The 13,251-nt window shown below is 39.5% G+C and overlaps 1 protein-coding gene across 6 annotated transcripts in view; it reads right to left on the bottom strand.

Moving 5' to 3' along the window:
- Positions 1-7,176, bottom strand: part of Bcl2l13 (BCL2 like 13) — a 78,740-nt gene extending 71,564 nt beyond the window's left edge. For 3 of the 6 annotated variants that reach the window (XM_077798225.1, XM_077798224.1, XM_077798228.1), the window contains exon 1: positions 7,014-7,175. The gene's annotated coding sequence lies outside the window, so the exon portion shown is untranslated. Of the gene's footprint in view, positions 1-7,013 lie in introns of all 6 variants that reach the window. The other 3 variants (XM_026413858.2, XM_077798221.1, XM_077798227.1) reach the window with 2 other exon arrangements.
- Between the last annotated feature and the right edge of the window lie 6,075 nt (positions 7,177-13,251).

Here is a 13,251-nt window from a genome sequence, read left to right as displayed (position 1 = left end):
AAATGGTCAAAAGTCTTCATTTGTTTTTATAGTGAGAGAAGACCCATAAGCATGTTCATGTTCAGTGGAAAAGGATCCAATAAGGAGATTAAATAGAGAGCAAGGAATAAATTATGAAGCAAAGCTTTAAAAGAGAAGGGAAGAATTGATCATATCAGTAACAATTTGAGCTTTAATATGTCTGGGTTTTTATATATATATATATAACAGGAATAAAGAAGTACTTATATCTGAACAATGTTTTAAATGAAAAAGTGAAGCCAGGTGCAGTGGTGCACACAGGTAGTCCCAGTGGCTCAGTGGGATGAAGAAGGATGAAGCAGGAGGATCACTTGAATCCAGGACTTTGGGACTAGCATGCACATCATAGCAAGGCTTTCAGGAAAAAAAAAAAAAATTATACACACACACATACTCTAACTGGATGAATTCAAATTTCTTAAATTTATCAAGATTCCATATCACTAAAGACACTTTCATTCTCTGACCCAGATGCCATAGAAAAAGAATAATTTAACAGGTTTCCAAATTTGATATTTTGCCTAACACTCTTCAAACTTTTGTAAAACACCCAATTGCTTAATTATAAATGCAAGTTTTACCACAGAATTCTAATTGTCAATCTTCCGTACTTACCACTCTATTTGCACTTCTTTTTTTTCCCCCTTAGACTTGCCAACATATACTTTACTTTCACATAATGGTACCATATTCTTTAATACTACAAATTGCTTTCACTTAGAAATAGATCTTGTGGCTGTGTAGCTCAGTGCTAGTGCTTTAATAATATTACTGATGATTTTTCTTCTTTCTTTGCAGTACTGGGGATTGAACCTACCTGTAAGCTACATCCTCAGCTCTTTTTATTTTGAGATAGGATCTCTCTGTAGCCATGGCTGGCCTTGAACTTGCAATCCTCCTGCCTTAGCCTCTCCTGTCACTGGGATTATGGATATGTACTACCAAACCTGGCTAATTTTTTTCTTTAATAATATCCATATGTCTGTATGTTTGGTGAATGATTATATTTATTTATTTAAGTTTAGCATACAACTTTAGACTTCAAATATTGCTATGGTTTTACTAAAGTCCCCCAAAATACAAGTGTTGAAAAACCTAATCTCCAAATTAAAATGTTAATTGTATTTTGAAATGGGGACTTTGGGAGGTAATTAGGATTAGATGAGGTCATGAAGGTAAAGCCTCTATAATGGCCTTAGTGGTTTTATAATAAGAATGAAGAGAGTCTGGAACTAGCAAGGTCTGTCTTGCCACATGCCTTCTACAATGTTACGATGTGGCAAGAAGGTGCTCATCAGATCCCAGAGTCAGCTTCTTGGACTTCTCAATCTTTAGACTGTGAGCTAAATAAATCTATTTTTTAAGTAAATAATCCAGTCTGTGGCATTCACTTAAAGCAACACCAAACTAAGATTAATGTGTATTTGGTACACTTATAAACACACCAAACAAATATACAAGACCTGCAGTATATAATATCCATCCAATTTGTTTGGAGATTCCAGTTGTACAAGCAATGCAGCTCATTCCATGTTGTGATTAAGGAGGGGGGGGGGGACAGACAGATCCCAGAAACACTATTATATATCTAGTATACTTGCATTAAATTCTAAGACATTTTAAAAAATCAATAATAAACAAACGAACAAATAAATAAATAAGAGGCTTAAAGGATATAAATGAAATAAAAAAATAAATTTCTTTTAAAAAAAGACAAAGGCATTCAGCATCTGCCAAATGTAAACTTCATAGCATAATTCCAGGTTACATCTCTAAGGGGACTCACTTCCTTTCCAACATTATACAGTGGTAATAAGCATACTGCACAATGGGCTCTTAGATTTCTAACAAATATTATTAATAAATTTTATCTGCATAAGACCTTTATTTCTAAAGCACTTTTCTAGTGTTGCCATAACAGATGATTGATTTGCCTAAAATCATAAAGCTAGTTAACAGTGCAATCACTTAATTAAATACACCCTTTTTGGGCTGGGTTTGTGGCTCTGAGGGAGAATGCTCACCTAGCATGCATGAGGCACTGGGTTTGATCCTCAGCACCACATTAAAAAAAAATTATGTCCACCTATAACTAAAAGATAAATGTTTAAAATTAATAAATAAACCCTTTTCACTTAATTGCATTCATTCATCATATATTTACTACATGCCAGAAAATGTACTAGGTGAAAGAAACACAGGTGAAAAAGAAATACTGAGGTGAAAAACACTAATAATGTAGGAAACAATATAGAAAAACAAAGTGGCTTTTCTTTTTTTATGGTACTGGGGTTTGAACCCAGGATCTTGCCACATTAGGCAAGTACTCTACCACTGGGTCATATCTCCTGCCCTTTTTATTTGATATAGGGTTTCGCTAAGTTGCTGAGTATGGTGAGGAGTTAGTGGTCCTCCTATCATGTGGCTGGGATTAAAGTATGCACCATTAAAACCAGCAACAAGGTGGTTTTTCTAATATCAGACACCCAGAGTACTGAAAAATAAAAAAATTGTCATTTTTAAGAATGGAGCTGGGGGGAGAAAAAGGAAAAAGATAAATTGAATCAAAGTTAAATATGATCTGAAACTACCACTCAAGGCTTTCCCAGAAGCAAAGCAACATACCCAGGTCCATCCCATTATTGCCTCACGGATACCATGTACATTTCATATCTAAAAAAGAATTTCAAGCTTCCTTTTAAAATGATGAGAGGAACAGAGTTACTTTTACTCTTTACATTTTATTTAATAGGGCCTTTTACAATTAAAACTAGGTACAAGTTTGTAGTATTGAGAAATATTTACATATATCAGCCACAGCAGCACACACTAATCCTAGCTACTCCACAGACTGAGAGGAGTACTGCCAAATTCAAGGCTGACCTTGGTAACTTAGTGAGACCCTATCTCAAAATAAAATATAAAGGGTGGGGATGTAACTTAGTGCATGAGGTACTAGGTTCAATCCAGCACACTATAAAATAAAATCTTGAGATAGGGTCTCACTTAATTGTCCAGGCTGGCCTCAAACTTCACAATCCTCCTGCCTCAGCTTCCTAAGTCACTGGGATTATACCTGTGGGCTCTCATGCCCCAATTCCAGGTATATGATCTTAAACAAAAACTTTATCTTTTGCACAATTACAAAGAAAGTATTGAATATATTTATGTTAACAATCTGTTTCTTTCTCTGCCTTATACCTTTTAGTTTGTTCCTCTAAAATGCAAGTAGTTCTCCAGTCAGGAGGAGAGCCTGAAGCAGCTTAGGGTAACTTAACCCTATGTTTATATATTCCCCACAACCCGTCACAAATGAGACATCCACAATCCTTCAGTAAAAAATACAATATTACAGTGCTGGGAGGCCCTCAATGCAGACTAGGCAAATTCTCTACTACGGTCCTACATCCCTGGCTCCATGTTTTTATTGGTTGTTGGTTGGTTGGTAGATTTTGTTTTTTATTTCTATTATGAGCACCAGTCAAGTTTGAGGATGGTAGTACCAATTATACCACAGGAATTAAGAATATTCTATGGACTACAATCAGAAGTTACACAGCAACTTTTAATCCTACAATAAAGTCTTAAGAAAAGCACATTTGCAGCAATGTGACAATCCATTGTACCTGTTTCCCAAACTTGCCTCATAATAATCATATTGAATGCTTGTTAAAAACAGAAATTCCTTTGGGCTGGGGATGTGGCTCAAGCGGTAGCGCGCTTGCCTGGCATGCATGCGGCCCGGGTTCAATCCTCAGCACCACATACCAACAAAGATGTTGTGTCCGCCAAATACTAAGAAATAAATATTAAAAACTCACTCTCTCTCTCTCTCTCTCTCTCTCTCTCTCTCTCCCCTGTCTCACACTCTCTCTCCTCTCTCACTCTCTCTAAAAAAAAAAAAAAAAATAGAAATTCCTAGAATCCATCTCATACATACTAATTTAGAGCATCATACCTAAATTATTTTCTTTAATTTCAGAGAATTACAACATATTTTACAATTTAACATTTTAATTAGTTGCTAAATTATTTCAGAACCTTTTTTAGATCATTTCCTGCCACCAAAATAAAATTATAATGCAATAAAATTGTTAAATACTTGAGAGTTGAACACATCTATAATCCCAGTTTATAAAAAGAAAAAAAAACTCAGTCAAATCAAAACTATCTAATTTTAAACAGTAACAAAGTTTCTTGGCTGCCAAAATTTAGTGCCAAGACTCACTAGTGGTTTGGAGAATTTTTAATCTTAAGACTTATTAGTGGTTTGGTGGTGCTGGCGAATCCAACCTCAGGGCCTTTGAGTCACTCACCCAGCCCCAGTAGGGAATTTTTAAAAAAAGTTCCACAGATTAACATGAGGTCCAGCAGCAGTAATTTCATGCTCTGCCACTTAATATATCCCCAGTGCCCAATAAGAGTAAATTTTTAATCCGTGCTTTATAAGCAAGTATTGAATTTTAGGTCTTTCTTCAAAAGTAAAATTAATCATAATAAAAATAGTGAAATTACAGGTAGATGAGATAGTACATAGCTGTAATCCCAGCTACTCGGGAGGCTGAGTGAGGCAGGAGGACTATAAATCCAAAGCCAGCCTGTCTCAAAAATAAGACTTAAAAAGGACTGGGGTATAGCTTAGTGGTAGAGCGCTTGCCTAGTATGTGAAGGCCTGAGGTTCAATCCCCAAGTACCTACCTCCTTTCCCCCAAGAAACAATGATTGGTAACAGGAATGGTGTTTCTTTTTGGTGTATGAAACTGTGGTTATAGTTGTACAATTCTGTGGATAATACTGAAAACCACCGAACACTTACATATTGTATGGCATGTTAATTATAACTCAAAAATCGGCTACTCTTGGGTTGGATGTGTTGCTCAGTAGTAAGGTGCATGAAAGCACAGGGCCCTGGATTAGATTGTTAGCACAGGAAAACAAAACAACAACAAAAGGGGCTGAAGATGTACATCAGAGGAGGCTTGGCATGCACAGGCTGTGGGTTTGATCCCCAGCCCAGCAAAAGCAAAAACAGTTACTTTGAAAATAGTTTCTTTCCCCAACTCTGTAATATGTATTAAATAAGAACTCTTAGTGATCATCTATTTGGAATATAAATAAAAACTCTGAGAGCTGGGGTTGTGGCTCAGTGATACAGCACTAGCCTAACATGTGTGAGGCACTGGGTTCAATCCTCACCACCACATAATAAATAATAATAAACAAAGTTATAAAAAAAGGTTTTAAAAAACTCTATCTGAAAAAAAGCAGGGTAGAAATACTAAATGTTTAAAATTTTTATGGCTGAAATAGTTTGTAAGAAAAACATATTTTAAAAATAATTATTCTTGCTGGGCACAGTGGCACATGCATGTAATCCCAGGAGTTACGGAGGCTGAGACAGGATTGAATGTTCAAGAACAGCCTCAGCAATTTAGGGAGATCCTAAGCAACTTAATGAAGCTTTGTCTCAAAATCAAACACAAAAAGGACTGGGGATGTAGCTCAGTGGTAAAGAGCCCCTGGGTTAAATCTCCAGTAACCACCCAGCCCCCCCAAAAATTCTTATTGTAAATCACTAGTCCTAAAAGGTTAGTATAATTTTTGTTTTTGCAATACTAAGGATTAAACTCAGGGCAAGTATGCTAGGCAAGCACTCTACCACTAAGCTACACCCCCAGCCCTTTTTATTGTATTTTGAGACAGGATCTCAATATTAAATGATGTGTAAGTAAGCATATCTTTTTCAACTTTACACATCCTTCAGCTGAATTCAACTACTGGGGCACACTCCTTCACATAAGAATACGAGCCACTGGAAAAGGAACAGCTTCTGATCACTCAGAGTAAAAGGATTTTCAAAATCCTTAATTGTCTATTACCAAATGAATTAAAAGCCACATTTCATGGCTTAAATACTTTCAGTTCACAAGTACAAACGTGCAGGGCACTGTTATACAACTGTGTATATGAGGTATACACGAACACTTATTTTTTAAGGGGTTAAAAGGAAAAGAAAAACAGATATCTAAAGGGTGTGGCAACTCATCCAAGGTCACACAACAAGTCAGAACAAAGAGCAACATTCTGGTTATACCAACCTCCAGGGGAAATCTTACCATTTCGCAAAAAGATTGTTGTTTGGTTTTACATCAGAAACCAAAAAAGGGGAGAGGGGACTGTGAACTTAGTTCAAAATTTTACGCAGAGTCTGTGAGATTGCTATTTTGGATAAACACACTTGTGTCAGGAGTGGTTAAGAGCTAAAGAAAACTATCAGTCAACAGTATGTGCATATCTATCGGGCCAGATTGCTTCAAAAAGTCTAGGCGTTCTCCCTCATAGTCGGTTATGAAGGCAAGAAACTTGAGATCTCCTTGGAATGCTGACAGGATACAAATCAACGGAAATAAAATGTGAACTGTATTGCTTAAAAGGGTAAGAAGGCAGGTTTTTCGGGGAGGGGGAAGGAAATGGGTGTCAAACAAGAAAGGACTACATCTGGCAAAACTAACTTATAGCTAGCTGTTCTAAGTGAATCACATGCAAACCTTTTCTTCGACCAAACGGAAGTCCACGTTCTCCAGTGTAGCTCTGAAAATGGACCCCAAATTTTCCGTGAAGCTACTTGTGGGGAAGAACAGCAAAGTAGGGCAAAGGTCTGAGTTCCTACGCCTTAGATAGCCCACACTGGGGGAAGAAGTTCCCTTCAAGGGTCCGCAATAGGACCACGTTTGTCTATCGCGTCTGGTCCGGTTATAATGAAATGGACCCCCTCAAACTTCGAAAATCCGGAGTAGAGGAGCGCCGATAAATGCTTACACTGACACACACACGCCACACACACATACACACACACACACTCGGTCTCTCACTCACGCGCAGTGGGAACCAGTGGGGAGTAGGTGGCTCCGTAGTCTCTGAACACCTTCCTCCCCAGGTGAAATCCGCCTCCTCACCCAGTTCTGTCTGCCCAGACCCCCCACTCCCCTCACCTGGCCCTGGCCCCTGCCCCAGAAGAGATGAAAAGCGGCGGCGGCGGTTGCTTCCAACAGGGTCCCCAAGCGGCGGTGACTGCTTCAACCCACTGCCCTAATCTACCGCCGCCGCCATGTTGAAAGGTGAGGTCACCCCCGGCGTGCTTCCGTCACCGCCGGCGTGGGGGCGGGCCCGGGCCGCCCAAGAGCGCCGGAAGAGGGCGGCTCTGTCACCAGAACGGAAGCACAGACCACCGAGGCTTGGAGGTCTCTTTGCGCAGACGTAATTGAAAAGCTGATCCTTCCTAGCCCGCTGTTCGCAGGCGTCGCTCAAATCTATGATTCCTGGAGTTGCGGAAGTTCTTATCAAGTCGTTTCCGGTCTTGCAATTCCTCGCAAAGAACCAATTCTCCGTCTGCCGGATAAGTTTTGTTCTGCAGACTTGTTTTGCGTTTCAAACAGATGCCAAGAGAGTCTTAAGAGCTGCGGTGTTCTCAGCCAGTTGTCGGCAAATGTGTTCCTGTGTTGTAAACGATTCCCACGGAACGGAGCTGGGATGGCGTAGAGGGGGTCGTTGTAGGCGGAGGGAATGGCCTGAGGGTAGATAAAGGAAATTTATAGTAGTAATACATTTTTGCTCACAGCACTTAGTGCATGGAATATAATTTGTGTTAACGTGTTTTTGTTTATTTGAGTCCAATATTGCTTTAGAGAAGTCACTAAAGGCATCTAGGCGACAGTGTATAATACCATACTTTAGGGAGAAACAGTTGACCTTGGTGTCCTTGAAATAAATTGTTACGGGACATCATTGAAGATTAGGATTTAGGAAGTCCAAGAAAGTGTTAGAAGGCTGTGGCAACCAGTCTGATTAGAAGTGATTAAATCCTGTTGAGGAGTGAGTGGGTTTCATTTGGGGTGAGGAAAATATGGTAAAGCACTTGAAATTATATGGGGGAAATGGAATTAAAAAGGTTAAGATTGAGGGGCTGGGGATGTGGCTGAAGCGGTAGCGAGCTAGCCTGGCATGCTAGCGGCCCGGGTTCGATTCTCAGCACCACATACCAACAAAGATGTTGTGTCCACCAATAACTAAAAAATAAATATTAAAAATTCTCTCTCTCTCTCTCTCTCTCTCTCTCTCTCCCCTCTCTCACTCTCTCTTTAAAAAAAAAAAAAAGAAAGAAATAGGGGAAAAAATTGCTCCCAAAATATAGGCTCTAATCTCTAGGGTATATAAAGAACTCAAAAAGCTAAGCACCAAAAAACAAAACAAAAACAAATAACACAATCAATAAATAGGCCAAGGACCTGAACAGACACTTCTCAAAAGAGGATATACAATCAGTCAACAAATATATGAAAAAATGTTCATCATCTCTCACCATTAGAGAAATGCAAATCAAAACCTCTATTAATATATCATCTCACTCCAGTAAGAATGGCAGCTATTATGACGACAAACAACAATAAATGTCGGCGAGGATGTAGGGGAAAAGCACACACATACATTGCTGGTGGGACTGCAAATTGGTGCAGCCAATATGGAAAGCAGTATGGAGGGAAAACTGGGAATAGAACCACCATTTGACCCAGCTATCCCTCTCCTCAGTCTATTTCCAAAGGACTTAAAAACAGCATACTACAGGGACACGGCCACAACAATGTTTATAGCAGCACAATTCACAATAGCTAAAATGTGGAACCAACCTAGATGCCCCTCAGTAGATGAATGGGTTAAAAAAATGTGGCATATATACACAATGGAATATTAGCAATAAAAAGAGAATAAAATCATGGCATTTTCAGGTAACTGGATGGTGTTGGAGAAAATAATGCTGAGTGAAGTTAGCAATCCCCAAAAAACAAATGCTGAATGTTTTCTGTGATATAAGGTGACTGACCCATAAATGGGGTAGGGAGGGGGAGCATGGGAGGAATAGACAAACTCTAGAGGGCAGAGGGGTGGGAGGGGAAGGGAGAGGGCAGGGGGTTAGCAATGATGGTGGAATGTGATAGACATCACTATCCAAAGTACATGTATGAAGACATGAATTGGTGTGATCATACTTAATATACAAACAGAAATAGGAAAAATTGTGCTCTATATGTGTAATAAGAATTGTAATGCATTCTGCTGTCATGTATTTAAAAATAAAACCAATTAAAAAAGAGAGATAGGGGGAAAAGTAGAGGGATATTTTGTTGCAGGAGTAACTTTTTTTCAAAACTAGAAGCTATACTATTTTGATTTGGGTAGAGTATAGATCTTCAAAGTCCCCATCCCCACCGCAGCAAGGCATGGTGGCATACATCCTCAGCTACTCAGGAAACTGAGGCAGGAGGATCTTATGTTTATGGCTTAACTGAGCTACTTAGCAAGACCCTGTCTCAAAAGAAAAAGGGTTGGGGATATCACTCAAAGATAGTGTCCCTTGGTTCAGTTCTCAAAAAGATTTTATAGTGTTAGTGCTGTTAATAGAGAAACTATGAGATTTACCGGGGAGGGTTTTTTTGTTTGTTTTGTTTTTTGGTACCAGGGATTGAATTCAGGTGCCCTCAACCATTGAGCCACATCCCTAGTTCTTTTCATTTATGTATTTACTTACTTATTTTTATTTTGAGACAGGGTCTCACTAGTTGCTTAGGACCATGCTAAACTGCTGGACGCTGGCTTTGAACTAGCAATTCTCCTGCCTCAGATTCCCAAATTGCTGGGATTTCAGGTCGAAGAGATATTTTAAGTTGAAATCTTAGGAATGAAAAATAAACAGGTGTCAGTGGAAGAAAAGAATTGAGGCTAAAAGTATAGTGTTTTGAAGGAACTGGAGGGAAACCAGTAAAGTGGTGAGCAAGAGAATATGGGACCTGTGGGCACAGAGGAGGCAGGCCCAGGGTGGGCAATGAAAGACCATTACAAGCAAATGGAAGACACTAGAGAGTCACAAATTGATAGTTTCATGCCATTTTTTTTTTAATTTTAATGTTTATTTTTTAGTTTTCAGCAGACACAACATCTTTGTTTGTACATGGTGCTGAGGATGGAACCCTGGCCTCCCGCATGCCAGGCAAGCGCTACCGCTTGAGGCACATCCCCAGCCCGTTTCATGCCATTTAGGTTGTTTGGTTTTGTTTTGTTTTTGCAGTGCTAGGAATTGAACCCAGGACCTCGCACATGGCTAGGCAAGCACTTAACATTGAGCCACATCCCTTGCCCTGGTCATTTAGTTTTTTTGTTGTTGTTTTGCTATGTTTTGCACCAAGGATTGAACTCAGGGGCACTAAACCACTGAGTCACATCTTGTATTTTATTAGAGACGGGGTCTCACTGAGTTGCTTAGGGCCTTGCTTTTGCTGAGGCTGGCTTTGAACTCACAATTTTTGTGTCTCAGGCTCCTGAGCCACTGGCAATACAGACGTGCACCACTGCGGCTGGTTTATCTAGGTTTTAAATCACTCATTGTGCTGTGTGAAAATTTGATTGAAAAGGAGCAAGAAGCCAGGCATGGTGGTGCAAACCTGTAATCCCAGTGGTTCAGGAGGTTAAGGCAGGATGAGGATGGAGAGTACAAAGTCAGCCTCAGCAACTTAGTGAGGCCCTAAGTAACTTAGTGAGACCCTATCTCAAAATATAAAAAGGTTTGGGAATGTGGCCCTGGGTTCAATCCTCGACATGAAAAAAAAAAAAAGAAGAAGTGCAAGCATCTACTTAAGTAAAAGTTACTACTTTTAGTTATAATTTGGCTTTTTTCTTTTTCCTTTACAAATTAATATTTTTTGAGCCAGACACAGTGGTGCAGGCCTGTAATCCCAGTGCCTTGGGAGACAGGAGAATTATGAGTTCAAAGCCACCCTCAGCAAAAGTGAGGTGCTAAGCAACTCAGTGAGACCCTGTCTCTGAATAAAATTATAGGGCTGGGGATGTGGCTCAGTGGTCAAGTAACCCTGAGATCACTCCCTGGTACCAAAAAACAAAAACAAAACTATTTTTTAGTGTGTAATGCTGGGCATGGAAACCAGAGCTAAGCATGTGTTCTACTGCTGAGCTATATTCCTAGCCCTCTTCAAGAATTCAAGACAGGGCTGGGGATGTGGCTCAAGGGGTAGCGCGCTCGTGTGGCCCGGGTTCGATCCTCAGCACCATATACAAACAAAGATGTTGTGTCCGCCGAAAACTAAAAAAAATAAATATTAAAAAATTCTCTCTCTCTCTTAAAAAAAAAAAAAGAATCCAAGACAAATGAAGCTGGGGATGCAGTGGCACATTCCCGTAATCCCAGTTACTTGAGAGACAGTTCAATTGAAAGTTCTATTCCAGCCTGGGCAGTTTAGTAAGACCCTGTCTCAGAATAAAAAGTAAAAAGGGGCTGTAGGTCAGTGGTAGAGGTCTTGCCTTGCATGTGTGAGATACGGGGTTCAATCTTGAGTACCACATAAAAATAAATAAAATAAAGGTATTGTGTCCATATTGTGTACAACTAAAAAATATTTTTTAAAAGGGGTGGGGCAAGCCAGGCGCAATGGCACACGTCTGTAATCCCAGTGCCTCAGGAGGCTGAGGCGGGAGGATTGTAAGCAAAGAGAAGGCGCTAAGCAACTCAGTGAGACCCTGTCTTTAAGTAAAATACAAAATAGGGCTGAGGATGTGGCTCAGTGGTCAGGTACCCTGAGTTCAATCCCTGGTACCATAAACAAAAAAACCACAGCATAAACAGAAGCGAGTAGAAAGCTACACAAAAGGGAATTTTAAAAAATATTTTGTTTTTAGTTGTAGTTGTATTTTATTTTTATGTGGCGCTGAGGATCAAACCCAGTGCCCCGCACATGCTAGGCGAGTGCTCTAGCCACAACCTCAGCCCCACAAAAGGGAATTTTAATTATATCTGTGACATGATGTTTTTTTTTTTTTTTCTTGGTACTGGGAATTTAACCTAGGGGTCCATTACCACTGAGTCACATTCCCAGTCCTTTTTATTTTTCATTTTGAGACAGGGTCTCACAGAGTTGCTTAGTGCCTCACCATTGCTGAGGCTGGCTTTGATCTCGTGGTCCTCCTGCCTCAGCCTCCTGAGCAGATGGGATTACAGGCCTGTGCCACTGTGCCCCGTTGATAAATGCAAATTTAGGTGGCTGGTACAAAATATTTGAATTATTCTTAATACTTCTTTTTGTGCCCCAAAGTAGTAATAAGCCAAGATTCTGTTTTCAAAAACTAACACTGGGCTATGACTCAGTGGTAGAGTGCTCACCTAGCATGTACGAGGCCCTGGGTTCGATCCTCAGCATCACATAACAATAAATAAATAAAATAAAGGTATTGTGTCCAACTACAACTAAAAAAATAAATATTTAAAAAAACAAAGGTACATTGAAGCCAGGGGCTTGGTGGTGCATGCCTGAAATCCCAGTGGCTCGGGAGGCTAAGACAGGAGGATCACAAGTTCAAAGCCAGCCTCAGCAACTCCGTGAGATGAGACCCTGTCTCTAAATAAAATAAAAAGTAGGGATGGAGATGTTGCTCAGTGGTGGAGTGCCCCTGAGTTAATCCCTGGTATTAAAAAAAAAAAAAGTACATTGATTTACACAGTGTTACATCTATTTCATGTATTAATTTAATAAACAATTTGTGGCACTAGATTGCTGCTCTCACTCTGAAAACCCAGTTATTTGCATTACATTGTAAAAATAGGTAAAAGGAGTGATTGTAATCCAAATGAGTTAATGCCACTTTGTCCTAGCCTAGGAATGTTAAGAGGGAGGCATAATCCTGAAAATCTGTCTTCTAGATTGGTGAAGAATGAAGATAGTAATGTGGAAACTAACAAAATGAGACAGTCTTATAATTTGGTTTTAGCTCAGTTGATTTGAACATTGAAGAAGTTAAGTTCAGTGGTATGGATTTTTTTCTTTTTGGTATTAGTTTTATTGTCCTGTGGCTAAATCCTTCTCTTACCCAATTATTACTAATCTTCTCAAATATGTATACCATTCTTTCATTACACTACAAGGAACATGTAGACTAGTACAGCTGGAAAGCAATTTGGCAACATGTATTAAGAACTCCCTGCAAGAGAGTTCCTTGAAATATTGTTATTCTTTTTTTTTTTTTTTTTGAGAGAGAGAGAGAGAGAGAGAGAGAGAGAGAGAGAGAGAGAGAAAATTTATTTATTTATTTATTTGATCGAACCCGGGCTGCATGCATGCCAGGCAAGCGCGCTACCGCTTGAGCCACATCCCCAGCCCCGAAATATTGTTA

Source organism: Urocitellus parryii, chromosome 5 (genome assembly GCF_045843805.1).
Source record: "Urocitellus parryii isolate mUroPar1 chromosome 5, mUroPar1.hap1, whole genome shotgun sequence".
NCBI lineage: Eukaryota > Metazoa > Chordata > Mammalia > Rodentia > Sciuridae > Urocitellus > Urocitellus parryii.
Note: the sequence above shows the minus strand (reverse complement) of the source record. Positions and strands in the feature narration are given on the sequence as shown.